A 15,216-nucleotide genomic window follows, 5' to 3' on the forward strand; every position below is an offset into this window, starting at 1 on the left:
TCTTGCGATGATCACAATATGGCCAACTCCAGCTTAATGTATTCCAGCTGCTGGCGGTATTCCCAACCACGCGGAAAATCACTTTCAATTCCATTATTCAGAATTCCTGATCCAAAAATAACCCGTTATTGCCCACGGTAGAGCACAATTGTCGAGAAATGGTTGATAACCTTGTAACAATGCCTCTCCTGTTCAAAGTCTGGTTCTTCCCAGGTACCTGCAATTTTAAAGTCATAGAGACATGTACTCTAGCGTAATCCTCTACCCTGGGAACAAGACTGTGAGCGGTCTCTATATCCATGCTTCTCATGATCTTGTACACCTCAAAGTCACCCCTCAGCCTCCAACGCTCCAAAGAATAAAGTCCCAGACTATGCAACCTTTAGTTGAGATTAGTTTAGAGATACAATGAGGAAACAGGCCCTTCGGCCCACCGAGTCCACGCCGACCAGCGATCCCGACACACTAACACTATCCTACACACTAGGGACAGTGTACAATTTTACCGAAGCCAATTAACCTACATACCTGTACACCTTTGGAGTGTGGGAGGAAACCCGAGCACCTGGTGAAAACCCAAGCAGGTCACGGGGAGAACGTACAAACTCCGTACAGACAGCACCCGTAGTCAGGATCGAACCCTGGTCTCTGGCGCTGTAAAGCAACAACGCCACTTCTGTGCCACCTTGCCACAGCCCTTTACTTAAACCCGTAACCTCTTCCTATAACTCAAGCCCACAAGCCCAGGTAACATAGCGCTAGACACAAGGAACTGCAAATGCTGGTTTCGAAAACACAAAGTGCTGGATTAACTTAGCAGGTCAGGCAGCATCTCTGGAGGAAAAGGATGGGTGACGTTTCAGGTCGAGACACTTCTTCAGACTGAGAGAAGGGTCTCGACCCGAAATGTCACCTATCCCTTTTCTCCAGAGATGCCGCCTGACCTGCTGAGTTACTCCGGCACTTTGTGTCTTTTTTCGTGAGCCAGCATCTGCAGTTCTTTGTGTCGACATTTAAACGCTCTCAACTCTGGACTCACCTTGGTCGCGAGCAGTTGGGTAATGTTGATCTCAGGCACCATTTTGCTGCCACAGTCTCCTTCCTCCTAGTCCATGTGATCATGGTTTTTGTGTCTATTGCATCTTTGGTGTGAACCAGCATCTGCAGTTCCATCATACTCCTCAGTAAAAGGCACATGACAGCCCACTTGGAGTTTGCCAAAAGGCACCTTAAGGACTCTCAGACCATGAGAAACAGATTCCCTGGTCTAATGAAATTCGGATTGAACTCTTTGGCCTGAATGCCAAGTGGCACCGCTCATCACCTGGCCAATACCACACCTACGGTGAAGCAGGGTGGTGGCAGCATCATGCTGTGGGGATGTTTTTCAGCGGCAGGAACTGGGAGACTAGTCAGGATTGAGGGAAAGATGAACCGAGCAAAGTACAGAGAGATCCTTGATGAAAACCTGCTCCAGAGCATTCTGGACCTCAGACTGGGGTGGAGGTTTATTTTCCAACAGGACAACGACCCTAAGCATCCTTGGTGTGAACCAGCATCTGCAGTTCCATCATACACACTTGCTGTTATCCAAGACAGTTATATCCTTGGTGAGGTATCTGGAACAGATATTCCTGCGCTGATCCTCCATTACCTGTAAAGCTTTATTGTATTAATAAAACAGTGAACAGCCTGATAAGTAACTACTAATAAGAACTGATGCCGAACTCCGGAGAAAGAGCTCAACTAACATCCTCAAAGCTTTTAATGTTCTCCACACCGCTATTTTTCAATTGATTTGTATTCTGTGATTAAGCTTTTAATTCACTCAATGATTAATGTGATTAATGCTGTTAATTATAAATATATATATATACACACACACGCACACACACACACATATATATATATAAATATATATATACACACACACACATATATATATATATATATATATGTGTGTGTGTGTGTGTGTGTGTATATATATATTTATAATTAACAGCATTAATCACATTAATCATTGAGTGAATAGATATATATACATGTATAGATATATACACATATATAGATATATACACACATATAGATATATACACACATATAGATATATATACATATACATACACACACACACAGGCATAAAATAATATACACGCACACACATATATATATATATATAAATATATACATATACAAAAAAAAACATTTTTCTCAGCCTATGATTATTATTTTTTTCATCCATTTTAAAATAAGGCTGTAACGTAGCAAAATGAGGAAAAAGTGAAGGGGTCTGGATACTTTCTGAAAGCACCGTACATATGATGGCAGCAAGGCTGCGACTCTGTGACTCTCCCACAGCTGTTCTAGGAGTAGGTGGGTATTTTGCCACTGGGTATCACATTCAATTAGTCACCTGAAGGAGTTGGCAGCAGAGAGGGGACAAGCAGAGAGGGTGTCATCCTTCATTGAATCAAGCAAGCTCGGGGGGACAGGAGGGATCTCAGGCATGTGTGGCTGTCCATCTGCTCCTTGCTCGTGTTGCCGTCCAATCTGTTAATATCCTGCCCGAGTCGCTGTCCGATCAGTCACTCTGCTGGAGCTGCTCCAGCACAGCGCCGCTCTCCGCTCTTGCAGCACCATTTCTGGGGGAAATTGGAGCATGCCGTCGTAGGACGAGGGTCAAGAATCTCCAGAGATAATATAGCATGGTGCCCAGATGCAGTGCCTTCTTTGTCAAAAAGATACTTGGAGAAATATATGGATAGAAACGGTTTAGAGAGATCTGGGCAAATGCTGCCACAAACTAGCCCAGAATAGACAATAGACAATAGGTGCAGGAGTAGGCCATTCGGCCCTTCGAGCCAGCACCGCCATTCAATGTGATCATGGCTGATCATTCTCAATCAGTACCCCGTTCCTGCCTTCTCCCCATACCCCCTGACTCCGCTATCCTTAAGAGCTCTATCTAGCTCTCTCTTGAATGTATTCAGAGAATTGGCCTCCACTGCCCTCTGAGGCAGAGAATTCCACAGATTCACAACTCTCTGACTAAAAAAGTTTTTCCTCATATCAGTTCTAAATGGCCTACCCCTTATTCTTAAACTGTGGCCCCTGGTTCTGGACTCCCCCAACATTGGGAACATGTTTCCTGCCTCTAATGTGTCCAACCCCTTAATAATCTTATACGTTTCGATAAGATCCCCTCTCATCCTTCTAAATTCCAGTGTATACAAACCTAGTCGCTCCAGTCTTTCAACATATGACAGTCCCGCCATTCCGGGAATTAACCTAGTAAACCTACGCTGCACGCCCTCAATAGCAAGAATATCCTTCCTCAAATTTGGAGACCAAAACTGCACACAATACTCCAGGTGCGGTCTCACTAGGGCCCTGTACAACTGCAGAAGGACCTCTTTGCTCCTATACTCAACTCCTCTTGTTACGAAGGCCAACATTCCATTGGCTTTCTTCACTGCCTGCTGTACCTGCATGCTTCCTTTCAGTGACTGATGCACTAAGACACCCAGATCACATTGTACGTCCCCTTTTCCTAACTTGACACCATTCAAATAATAATCTGCCTTCCTATTCTTACCACCAAAGTGGATAACCTCACACTTATCCACATTAAACTGCATCTGCCATGCATCCGCCCACTCACACAACCTGTCCAAGTCACCCTGCAACCTCCTAGCATCTTCCTCACAGTTCACACTGCCACCTAACTTTGTATCATCGGCAAATTTGCTAATGGTACTTTTAATCCCATCATCCAAGTCATTGATGTATATTGTAAATAGCTGCGTTCCCAACACCAAGCCTTGCGGTACCCCACTAGTCACTGCCTGCCATTCTGAAAGGGACCCATTTATCCCCACTCTTTGCTTTCTGTCTGTCAACCAACTTTCTATCCATGTCAGTACCCTACCTCCAATACCATGTGCTCTAATTTTGCCCACCAATCTCCGATGTGGGACCTTGTCGAAGGCTTTCTGAAAGTCGAGGTACACCACATCCACCGGCTCTCCCCAGTCAATTTTCCTAGTTACATCCTCAAAAAATTCCAGTAGATTAGTAAATCCCTTCGTAAATCCATGCTGACTCGGAACGATCCTGTTACTGCGATCCAAATGCTCCGCAATTTCGTCTTTTATAATTGACTCCAGCATCTTCCCCACCACTGATGTCAGACTAACTGGTCTATAATTTCCCATTTTCTCTCTCCCTCCTTATGACAACTTATTTGGCAACTTAAGAATGACAACTTATTTGGCATGGACAAGGTGGGCCGATGGGCCTGTGTCCCTAATGTATAGCTCTATGTTTAAAAAAAAGGACACGAAGTGCTGGAGTAACTCAGTGTGTCAGGCAGCCTCTCTGGAGAACATGGATGGGTGATGACTTGAGTCGGAATCCTTCCTGTTTAATATGTCCCGAAACAGAACAATGAAGTTCTTACTTGCAGCAGCACAACAGATATGTAAACATAATACTGTGTAAACACTGTGTGGCACGATGGCGCAGCAGTAGAGTTGTTGCCTCACAGTGCCAGAAAACCCGGGTTCGATCTTGACTATGGCTGTTATCTGTACAAATCTGTACGTTCTCCCTGTGACCGCGTGGGTTTTCTCCGGGAGCTCCGGTTGCCTCCCACACGCCAAAGACGTGCAAGTTTGTCGGCTATTGGAACACGCTCTGTAGGACGAGCGTCCAGAGTCAAGAGTGTTTTATTGTTGAACATCCCGGCAGTGGGACAATGAAACGCTTATCGCACAACAGATGCACCGATCAGCCAAAACATTATGACCACCTGCCTAATATGCTGTTGGTCCCCCGTGTGCAGCCCCCTTATGCAGCAGGGTGCGATGCACTGTGTATTGTGACACATTCTTCCCGTGACCACCATTAACATTTTCTGTGACTTGTGCCACAGTCGACCTTCTGTCAGTTCGGACCAGACGGGCTAGCCTTCATTGCCCTCGCGCATCGATGAGCCTTGGGCGCCCAACACCCTGTCGCCAGTTTGTGGTTTGTCCCTCCTCGGACCACTGTCGGTAGGTACTCACCACTGCTGACCGGGAGCACCCACAAGCCTTGCCGTTTCAGAGATGCTCTGACTCAGTCATATGGCCCTTGTCAAAGTCACTCAGGTCTTTACTCCTGCCCATTTCTCCTGCATCCAACACATCAACTTCAAGACTGACTGTTCACTTGCTGCCTAATATATCCCACCCCTTGACAGGTGCCATTGTAACAAGACAATCAATGTTATTCACTTCGCCTGTCATAATGATTTGGCTGATCGGTGTAAGTAAACATAGTACAGGTCCACCACTGATTTTCCAGCATCTGGTGGTCCGGCCCCTCCTTTAATCTGAACAAAATCCCCCCTGTTGGAAGTCCCCCCCAAAAATGTGGTACCCAGGCCGGGTGAGGCGGCTGACCTGGAGCTCATGGCAATTCCCGGGTCTCTGGACCTCCGGCCCGACTGGAGCCGGCAGATTCTTTTCCATAGCTGATAATCTAGAAAGATTCTGGAACCAGGGGTGCCAGAAAATCGGTGATGGACCTGTTCTCTGTAAAGACTGGGCGCCACGGTGGCGCCACTGTAGAGTTGCTACCTCACAACGACAGAGGCCCAGGTTACAATCTGAATACAGGAGCTGTCCGCGCAGAGTTTGTACATTCTCCCCGGTTTGTAGGTTTCTGTACATTGTCTGTAGAGTGTAGGATAGAACTAGTGTACAGGTGATCGATGGCCATCGCGGAACTGGTGGGCCAAAGGGCCTGTTTCCACGCTGTATCTCTAAACTAAACTAAACTGTGTTAAACAAAAAAGCAATTCAGTATATTAAAATAAAAACAGTAATAGAGCAGAGACAAAAACAATGCACTCAAGTCTATGTACAGGCACTCTCTGACTTACGTAAGTTCTTCTATACCAGAGTGCATTACGTACGTTCTTCTATACCAGGTTCAGAGGCACAAGAGACTGCAGGTTTGGAGGGATATGGTCCAACTGCAGGAAAATGGGACTGGCCTAGATGGGGCATCTTGGTCGGCATGGAGGAGTTGGGCCGAAGGGCCTGTTTCCATGACTACCCTACTGCGGTCTCCTCAAGGTACTCTGAAGAAATTCTCATGTAGGGGGGTCTCGACTGGAATCGTCACCTATCCATGTTCTCCAGGGATGCTGCTTGACCTTAAAGTTACTCCAGCACTTTGTGCCCTTTTGGCCTATTTCCATGCGCTATGGCTCTCTGAGATGCTGGTATCTCAAGGAAAATACAGACAGCTGCAGGAACTCAGTAGGTCTTCCAGCATCTCTGGAGGAAAATGGATGGGAGGTTTTCTCAGACTCAGGCGTTTGAAGGAGGGTTCTGACCATAACGTCATCCGGCTATTTCCCTCAGCCAGCACCAAAGTAGAGATGGCTGAAAGGTTCAAGTTCTTAGCAGTAAATATCACCAGCAACTTGTCCTAGACTACCCATATCAAAGCAAAGGCCAAGAAAGCACACCGACGCCTCTACTTCTTTAGATGGCTTAGGAAGTTCAGAACGTCCCCAACAACTCTCACCAACGTCAACAGATGAGCCGTTGAAAGCATTTTACCATCCAAGACCACAAGAAATTGCAGAGAATTGTGGACACAGCCCAGACCATCACACAAGCCAACCTCCCATCCATTGACTCCATCTACACCTCATGTTGCCTCGGCAAGGCCACCAGCTTAATCAATGTGATCATGGCTGATCATTCTCAATCAGTACCCCGTTCCCGCTTTCTCCCCATACCCCCTGACTCCGCTATCCTTAAGAGATCTATCTAGCTCTCTCTTGAATGTATTCAGAGAATTGGCCTCCACTGCCCTCTGAGGCAGAGAATTCCACAGATTCACAACTCTCTGACTAAAAAGGTTTTTCCTCATCTCTGTTCTAAATGGCCTACCCCTTATTCTTAAACTGTGGCCCCTGGTTCTGGACTCCCCCAACATTGGGAACATGTTTCCAGCCTCTAACATGTCCAACCCCTTAATAATCTTATACGTTTCGATAAGATCCCCTCTCATCCTTCTAAATTCCAGTGTATACAAACCTAGTCGCTCCAGTCTTTCAACATATGACAGTCCCGCCATTCCGGGAATTAACCTAGTAAACCTACGCTGCACGCCCTCAATAGCAAGAATATCCTTCCTCAAATTTGGAGACCAAAACTGCACACAGTACTCCAGGTGTGGTCTCACTAGGGCCCTGTACAACTGCAGAAGGACCTCTTTGCTCCTATACTCAACTCCTCTTGTTATGAAGGCCAACATTCCATTGGCTTTCTTCACTGCCTGCTGTACCTGCATGCTTCCTTTCAGTGACTGATGCACTAAGACACCCAGATCACGTTGTACGTCCCCTTTTCCTAACTTGACACCATTCAAATAATAATCTGCCTTCCTATTCTTACACCAAAGTGGATAACCTCACACTTATCCACATTAAACTGCATCTGCCATGCATCCGCCCACTCACACAACCTGTCCAAGTCACCCTGCAACCTCCTAGCATCTTCCTCACAGTTCACACTGCCACCTAACTTTGTATCATCGGCAAATTTGCTAATGGTACTTTTAATCCCATCATCCAAGTCATTGATGTATATTGTAAATAGCTGCGGTCCCAACACCGAGCCTTGCGGTACCCCACTAGTCACTGCCTGCCATTCTGAAAGGGACCCATTTATCCCCACTCTTTGCTTTCTGTCTGTCAACCAACTTTCTATCCATGTCAGTACCCTACCTCCAATACCATGTGCTCTAATTTTGCCCACCAATCTCCGATGTGGGACCTTGTCGAAGGCTTTCTGAAAGTCGAGGTACACCACATCCACCGGCTCTCCCCAGTCAATTTTCCTAGTTACATCCTCAAAAAATTCCAGTAGATTAGTAAATCCCTTCGTAAATCCATGCTGACTCGGAACGATCCTGTTACTGCGATCCAAATGCTCCGCAATTTCGTCTTTTATAATTGACTCCAGCATCTTCCCCACCACTGATGTCAGACTAACTGGTCTATAATTTCCCATTTTCTCTCTCCCTCCTTATGACAACTTATTTGGCAACTTAAGAATGACAACTTATTTGGCATGGACAAGGTGGGCCGAGGGGCCTGTGTCCCTAATGTATAGCTCTATGTTAAAAAAAAGGACACAAAGTGCTGGAGTAACTCAGTGTGTCAGGCAGCCTCTCTGGAGAACATGGATGGGTGATGACTTGAGTCGAGACCCTTCTTGTCCCGAAACAGAACAATGAAGTTCTTACTTGCAGCAGCACAACAGATATGTAAACATAATACTGTGTAAACACTGTGTGGCACGATGGCGCAGCAGTAGAGTTGTTGCCTCACAGTGCCAGAGAACCCAGGTTCGATCTTGACTATGGCTGTTATCTGTACAAATCTGTACGTTCTCCCTGTGACCGCGTGGGTTTTCTCCGGGAGCTCCGGTTGCCTCCCACACGCCAAAGACGTGCAAGTTTGTCGGCTATTGGAACACGCTCTGTAGGACGAGCGTCCAGAGTCAAGAGTGTTTTATTGTTGAACATCCCGGCAGTGGGACAATGAAACGCTTATCGCACAACAGATGCACCGATCAGCCAAAACATTATGACCACCTGCCTAATATGCTGTTGGTCCCCCGTGTGCAGCCCCCTTATGCAGCAGGGTGCGATGCACTGTGTATTGTGACACATTCTTCCCGTGACCACCATTAACATTTTCTGTGACTTGTGCCACAGTCGACCTTCTGTCAGTTCGGACCAGACGGGCTAGCCTTCGTTGCCCTCGCGCATCGATGAGCCTTGGGCGCCCAACACCTTGTCGCCAGTTTGTGGTTTGTCCCTCCTTGGACCACTGTCGGTAGGTACTCACCACTGCTGACCGGGAGCACCCACAGGCCTTGCCGTTTCAGAGATGCTCTGACCCAGTCGTTTGGCCCTTGTCAAAGTCACTCAGGTCTTTACTCCTGCCCATTTCTCCTGCATCCAACACATCAACTTCAAGACTGACTGTTCACTTGCTGCCTAATATATCCCACCCCTTGACAGGTGCCATTGTAACAAGACAATCAATGTTATTCACTTCGCCTGTCATAATGTTTTGGCTGATCGGTGTAAGTAAACATAGTACAGGTCCACCACTGATTTTCCAGCATCTGGTGGTCCGGCCCCTCCTTTAATCTGAACGTAATCCCCCCTGTTGGAAGTCCCCCCCAAAAATGTGGTATCTAGGCCGGGTGAGGCGGCCGACCTGGAGCTCATGGCAATTCCCGAGGATCTGGACCTCCGGCCCGGCCTGACTGGAGCCGGCAGATTCTTTTCCATAGCTGATAATCTAGAAAGATTCTGGAACCAGGGGTGCCAGAAAATCGGTGGTGGACCTGTACTCTGTAAACACTGGTCGGCAAGGTGGCGCAGCAGTAGAGTTGCTACCTCACAACGACAGAGGCCCAGGTTACAATCTGAATACAGGAGCTGTCCGCGCAGAGTTTGTACATTCTCCCCGGTTTGTAGGTTTCTGTACATTGTCTGTAGAGTGTAGGATAGAACTAGTGTACAGGTGATCGATGGCCATCGCGGAACTGGTGGGCCAAAGGGCCTGTTTCCACGCTGTATCTCTAAACTAAACTAAACTGTGTTAAACAAAAAAGCAATTCAGTATATTAAAATAAAAACAGTAATAGAGCAGAGACAAAAACAATGCACTCAAGTCTATGTACAGGCACTCTCTGACTTACGTAAGTTCTTCTATACCAGAGTGCATTACATACGTTCTTCTATACCAGGTTCAGAGGCACAAGAGACTGCAGGTTTGGAGGGATATGGTCCAAATGCAGGAAAATGGGACTGGCCTAGATGGGGCATCTTGGTCGGCATGGAGGAGTTGGGCCGAAGGGCCTGTTTCCATGACTACCCTACTGCGGTCTCCTCAAGGTACTCTGAAGAAATTCCCATGTAGGGGGGTCTCGACCGGAATCGTCACCTATCCATGTTCTCCAGGGATGCTGCTTGACCTTAAAGTTACTCCAACACTTTGTGTCCTTTTGGCCTATTTCCATGCACTATGGCTCTCTGAGATGCTGGTATCTCAAGGAAAATACAGACCGCTGCAGGAACTCAGTAGGTCTGCCAGCATCTCTGGAGGAAAATGGATGGGAGGTTTTCTCAGACACAGACGTTTGAAGGAGGGTTCTGACCATAACGTCATCCGGCTATTTCCCTCAGCCAGCACCAAAGTAAAGATGGCTGAAAGGTTCAAGTTCTTAGCAGTAAATATCACCAGCAACCTGTCCTAGACTACCCATATCAAAGCAAAGGCCAAGAAAGCACACCGACGCCTCTACTTCTTTAGATGGCTTAGGAAGTTCAGAACGTCCCCAACAACTCTCACCAACGTCAACAGATGAGCCGTTGAAAGCATTTTACCAGGGTGGATCACAGCATGATCTGGGAACAGCTCCATCCAAGACCGCAAGAAATTGCAGAGAATTGTGGACACAGCCCAGACCATCACACAAGCCAACCTCCCATCCATTGACTCCATCTACACCTCATGTTGCCTCGGCAAGGCCACCAGCTTAATCAAGCACCAGTCTCACTCCCTCGTCTCCCCTCTTCCATCAGGCAAGAGGTACAGAAGTGTGAAAATGTACACCTCCAGATTCAGGGACAATTTCTTCCCAGCTGTTATCAGGCAACTGTACCATCAAGTTGGGCCAAAGAGCCTTTTTTCTACCCTGTCTGACTCTATGACTCTAGCCTATCACCAACTAGAGAGCAACTAGAGCACCATCTACATCATCGGACACTATCAAACTATATCCGCAGTGTACATACTCAAGTTGCTCAATCCCTGCTGTGTGGAGAAGCTTTGCTGCACTCCCTCCACATACAAGCCTAACCTCTCTTCAGCCACACACTCTCCTGACCACACTCTGGTTCCACTGGGATCCTTCAGTTCAGTTTATTGTCACGTGTACCGAGGTACAGCAAAAAGCTTTTGTTGCGTGACGACCAGTCAGCTAGCATTTATTTCAAGAGGACTAGAATATAAAAAGAGATGTAATGCTGAGGCTTTGTAAGGGACTGGTCTGACTGTATTTGGAGTATTGTGAGCAGTTTTGGTCCCCATATCTGAGGAAGGAAGCGCTGGTGCTGGAGAGAGTCCAGAGGAGGTGATCCCAGGAATGATTGGATATTTTTAAGGCAGAGCTTGACGTATTCCTGATTAGTCAGGGGTTATGGGGAGAAGGCAGGAGAATGGGGTTGTGATGGATCACATAGATCAGCCATGATTGAATGGCGGAGTAGACTCGATGGGCCAAATGGACTCATTCTGCTCCGATAACTTATGAACCTCCTTTTCCACTGGTGAAAAACCTCACTCAGTTCAATCCACCCACTCGAACTTTAAAATATTCACACAGGCATTCTGCACTCGTCAAAGCTGGAGAGAGAGCAAACTATCTTGTATCCCAAGGGATGACAAAGAAGTGGATATAATTGCAGCAAAATGTCTCTACTTTTGTGCTCAAATCTTCTTGCCATAAAGGCCAGCTTACTGTTTGCCTTTCTAATCTGCACAGACTTTTACAACCGCTTAATTCTTCTGGAAAATGTTTTTTCTTAACATCACGCATATTTTTAAAACAGGCCCTTTGTGATCTTGTCAGTGGCGTTCGCAAGCATTCAGCTTGAATATCTGCTTTGACAGCCGTTGATTGTGTCAGTGGGGTGGGGGAGGATGTTCCTCCTGAGTGCCTCTGTCTCTTCCTCTGGGAATAGCCACGTGCTATCCTGGGTCTCGCAAAATCAGGAGGCTGCGCACCAATTCCTGGCATCTCAATGGCCGGTGATCTTCGGAGGGGGAACTCCCTGGAAGAGCTGGTCACAGTGCTGCCTCTCAGCGCCACAGACCCGGGCTGAATCCCGACCTCAGCTGCTGTCTGCGTGTGCAGCTTGTACGTTCTCCCTGCTTTGATTGAAAGATACAACAATGGAAACAGGCCCTTCGGCCCACTGATGAGCGACACGGAATGCTGGAGTAACTCAGCGGCTCAGGCAGCATCGCTGGAGAACATGGTCAGGTGACGTTTGGGGTCGGGACCCTTCTTCAGTCCTCCTTCAGCCAACCGAGTCCAGGCCGACCAAGGATCGCTCATCCACACTAGTTCTATGTTACCCCAATTTTCCCATCCACTCCCTACACTCTAGGGGCAATTTACACAGGGCCAATTAACGCACAAACCCACACATCCTTGGGATGCGGAAAGAAACCGGGGCACCCGAAGGAAACCCACACGGTCATAGGGAGAACGTGCAAACTCCACACGCACGCACACAGCCAACACCCGTGGTCAGGATCGCACCCGGGTCTCTGGTGCTGTCAGGCAGCGGCTCTACCCGCTGTGCCACTGCGCTCTCTTGCCAAGATCTTCACTCTGTTCCTCTTGTGGGAAAAGGAGACAAAGTGCTGGAGTAACTCAGCAGGTCAGGCTGCATCACTGGAGAACACCGATAGGTAACGTTTTGGGTTGGGACCCTCCTCTCTCCGAACCGTCTAGTTTGGAGATGTTCTCCACCTCTCTCCAGCAACCAGCCTCTGCAGTTCCTCGTTCTATGAGTTTGTGGGAAAGACCAGTTAATGTTAGAACGAAAAAGAGCTATTGAGACCTAGGGCTGCATTTCGTGGGAAGGGAAGTTAATAAAACACCATGGTTACAAATGCTCGGAGATTCTGTGGTTCTACAGATGCCATGACCTTCTTACTCTCTGCCACATTGTTGACTTGAGCGAATGATAAAGCAATGGGTTTAAAAGGCATCCCATTAGCTTATCTGCAATAAACATATTGCTCAGGCGGATTTAATCCGAACATGTCAGGATGGGTTTACATTGGGGAAGACTGTTCGCAGTGTTCACATCTTCACCATCTGGGCTTCATACTTAATTAGATGAGACGTTTCAGTACGGATTACAGAATGAAATATGCCAGGGCAGTTCTGCATTGTGAGCCGGCTTTATCTGATGTTTGCCTAGTTCAGGTAAATGATAGTGTTCTCCTTGTGTGGACTCAGGGCTGGGATCGAACCCGGATCCCTGGTGCTGCAAGGGTAGCAGCTCTATTGTACCGCCCTTATTGCGGTTCAACCAGGTGATCGATGGTCGGCGTGAACTCGGTGGGCCGCGGGCCCTGCTTCCATGCTGGATCTCTAAAGCTAAAGCCACAATAAAAATCTAGACCTTTGGTGAGTCGCATCGCAAATTTACAACCTTACGAGAAACAGGATTAACAGTCCTTCTTCGTTCGTATGTCAACTACAACAATCAAAAGTGGCAATTGGTGAGGTAAGTCTCTAATTGGGGGTTATCAAGTTGGGATAGTGGGCAGGGAGGGCCTGTCACAGCACATTCCCTTAGGACATGTTCGTTGGTCCGTACTTGACCACAAGGACAGAGGTCGGTGTCTGCAATGCCCCATCTTTTCATGTTTGCTTCGAAGAGACCAGCACCAGCTCGTAGCCTGTTCAGTTGAACCCAGGCCTGCCTGCGGAGGTTGTAGCCTGGAGGGTGTGGTGACCAGGTCTCAAAGTATGGCTGGAGTCTTTCTGGGACAGCTAGTGCTGCATTGCTCACTGCATCCAGACTCTCCATGTATGGGCGTAGAGGCTTCCGCGAGCCTCCTTCTCATAAAGGATGTCATGCAGAAGGTGGTTAGGATTAACACTGTCCAACGCTCATTTCATTTTGGACTCTTGCGTGCAGGGTCACCTAAATGACATCCTTTATACACACAGCTGGAATCTACGCTATCCATGGCTTGCAGCAGCTTTTCCAAGTACATTGAACCATTTTCTTTTGTGCATTTCGTGGTGTTTAGTCACACATTGCAGCCTCAATTGTCGGACAATTCCTCCACACAACCAAACATTAAGCACAGTAAGTTCACCTGCTTTCATCCAGAGCCAAAAGGCTCAGCATGGAAGAAACAAAATCTTCCCATAATGATCACGAGGAAATGCATCTAACAGTAATACAAAACAGCAGCATCCAACCTTACTCAAAGATTCCATTCCAAAAACATTTGTCGTTTTTTTCTCCGCAGGTTCCAACTTACTAAAACAATGCACTTTCCAACGCAGCTGGTAGAGCCGCTACCTCGCTGCGCCGGAGATCAGGGTTCGACCCTGGCCTCGGGTGCTGTCTGCATGTGTGGAATGTACCGCTGAACCAACGTGCCCCACCCCCCAATCCTGGCGACTCTTGTATGTGGTCTCAGTGGGCTATTCCTATACATATTGTACTTAATCTGGAATTAATTTGTGTTAATGCATAGTAATAATTTACCAAACTGTATGCAAAAAAACGGATTTCACTGAACCGCGCTACATGCGATAATTAAGAGCCATTGACCATTAGCAGCGCGGTGGTGCAGCGGTAGAGTTGCTGCCTTACAGTGCCAGAGATCCGGGTTCCATCCTGACTACGGTGCTGTCTGTACAGAGTTTCCACGTTCTCCCCATGACCGAGTGGGTTTACTCCAGGTACTTTGGTTTCCTCCCACCTCCCAAGGACGTGCAGGTTTGTAGGTTAATTGGCTTCTGTAAATTGTGAATTGTAAATTATCCCTAGTGTGCAGGATAGTGCTAATGTGTGGGATGGTCGCTTGTCGGCACGGGGTGGGTGGGCCGAAGGACCTGTTTCCGTGCTGCATCTTTAAAGTCTAAAGACCATTGACATGGATAGCGTATTGGGGTCCTGTTCTGGGTGGGAGAGTACACTGGGAGTAGATGGCAGTGATGGGGTGGGAATTAGCAAGGAAATATGACTTTCCGTGCACCGCATCCTCGAAAAACAGCTGCCTAACCCAGAGAAACATCACAATCATCCTTCCCATGGGGACTCTCCAGAGACCTAACTGCAATTAGTCAGCATTAATCAGGGATATTATGAGGTGATTATTTTATGATTAAAAACTCATCGTTACACCTCACAAGCTCTTAGATACTCGACTGAAAGTAAGCTCACTTGATGATTAAAGCATCAGTGCTTCAGCGGCACAGTGGCGCAGCGATAGGGCTGCTGCCTTACAGCACCAGAGTTCCAGGTTCAGTCCTGACTACGGGTCCTGTCTGTGCAGAGTTTGCACGTTCTCCCTTGACTGTGTGCTTT

Source organism: Rhinoraja longicauda, chromosome 17, assembly GCF_053455715.1.
Source record: "Rhinoraja longicauda isolate Sanriku21f chromosome 17, sRhiLon1.1, whole genome shotgun sequence".
Taxonomy (NCBI): Eukaryota; Metazoa; Chordata; class Chondrichthyes; order Rajiformes; family Arhynchobatidae; genus Rhinoraja; species Rhinoraja longicauda.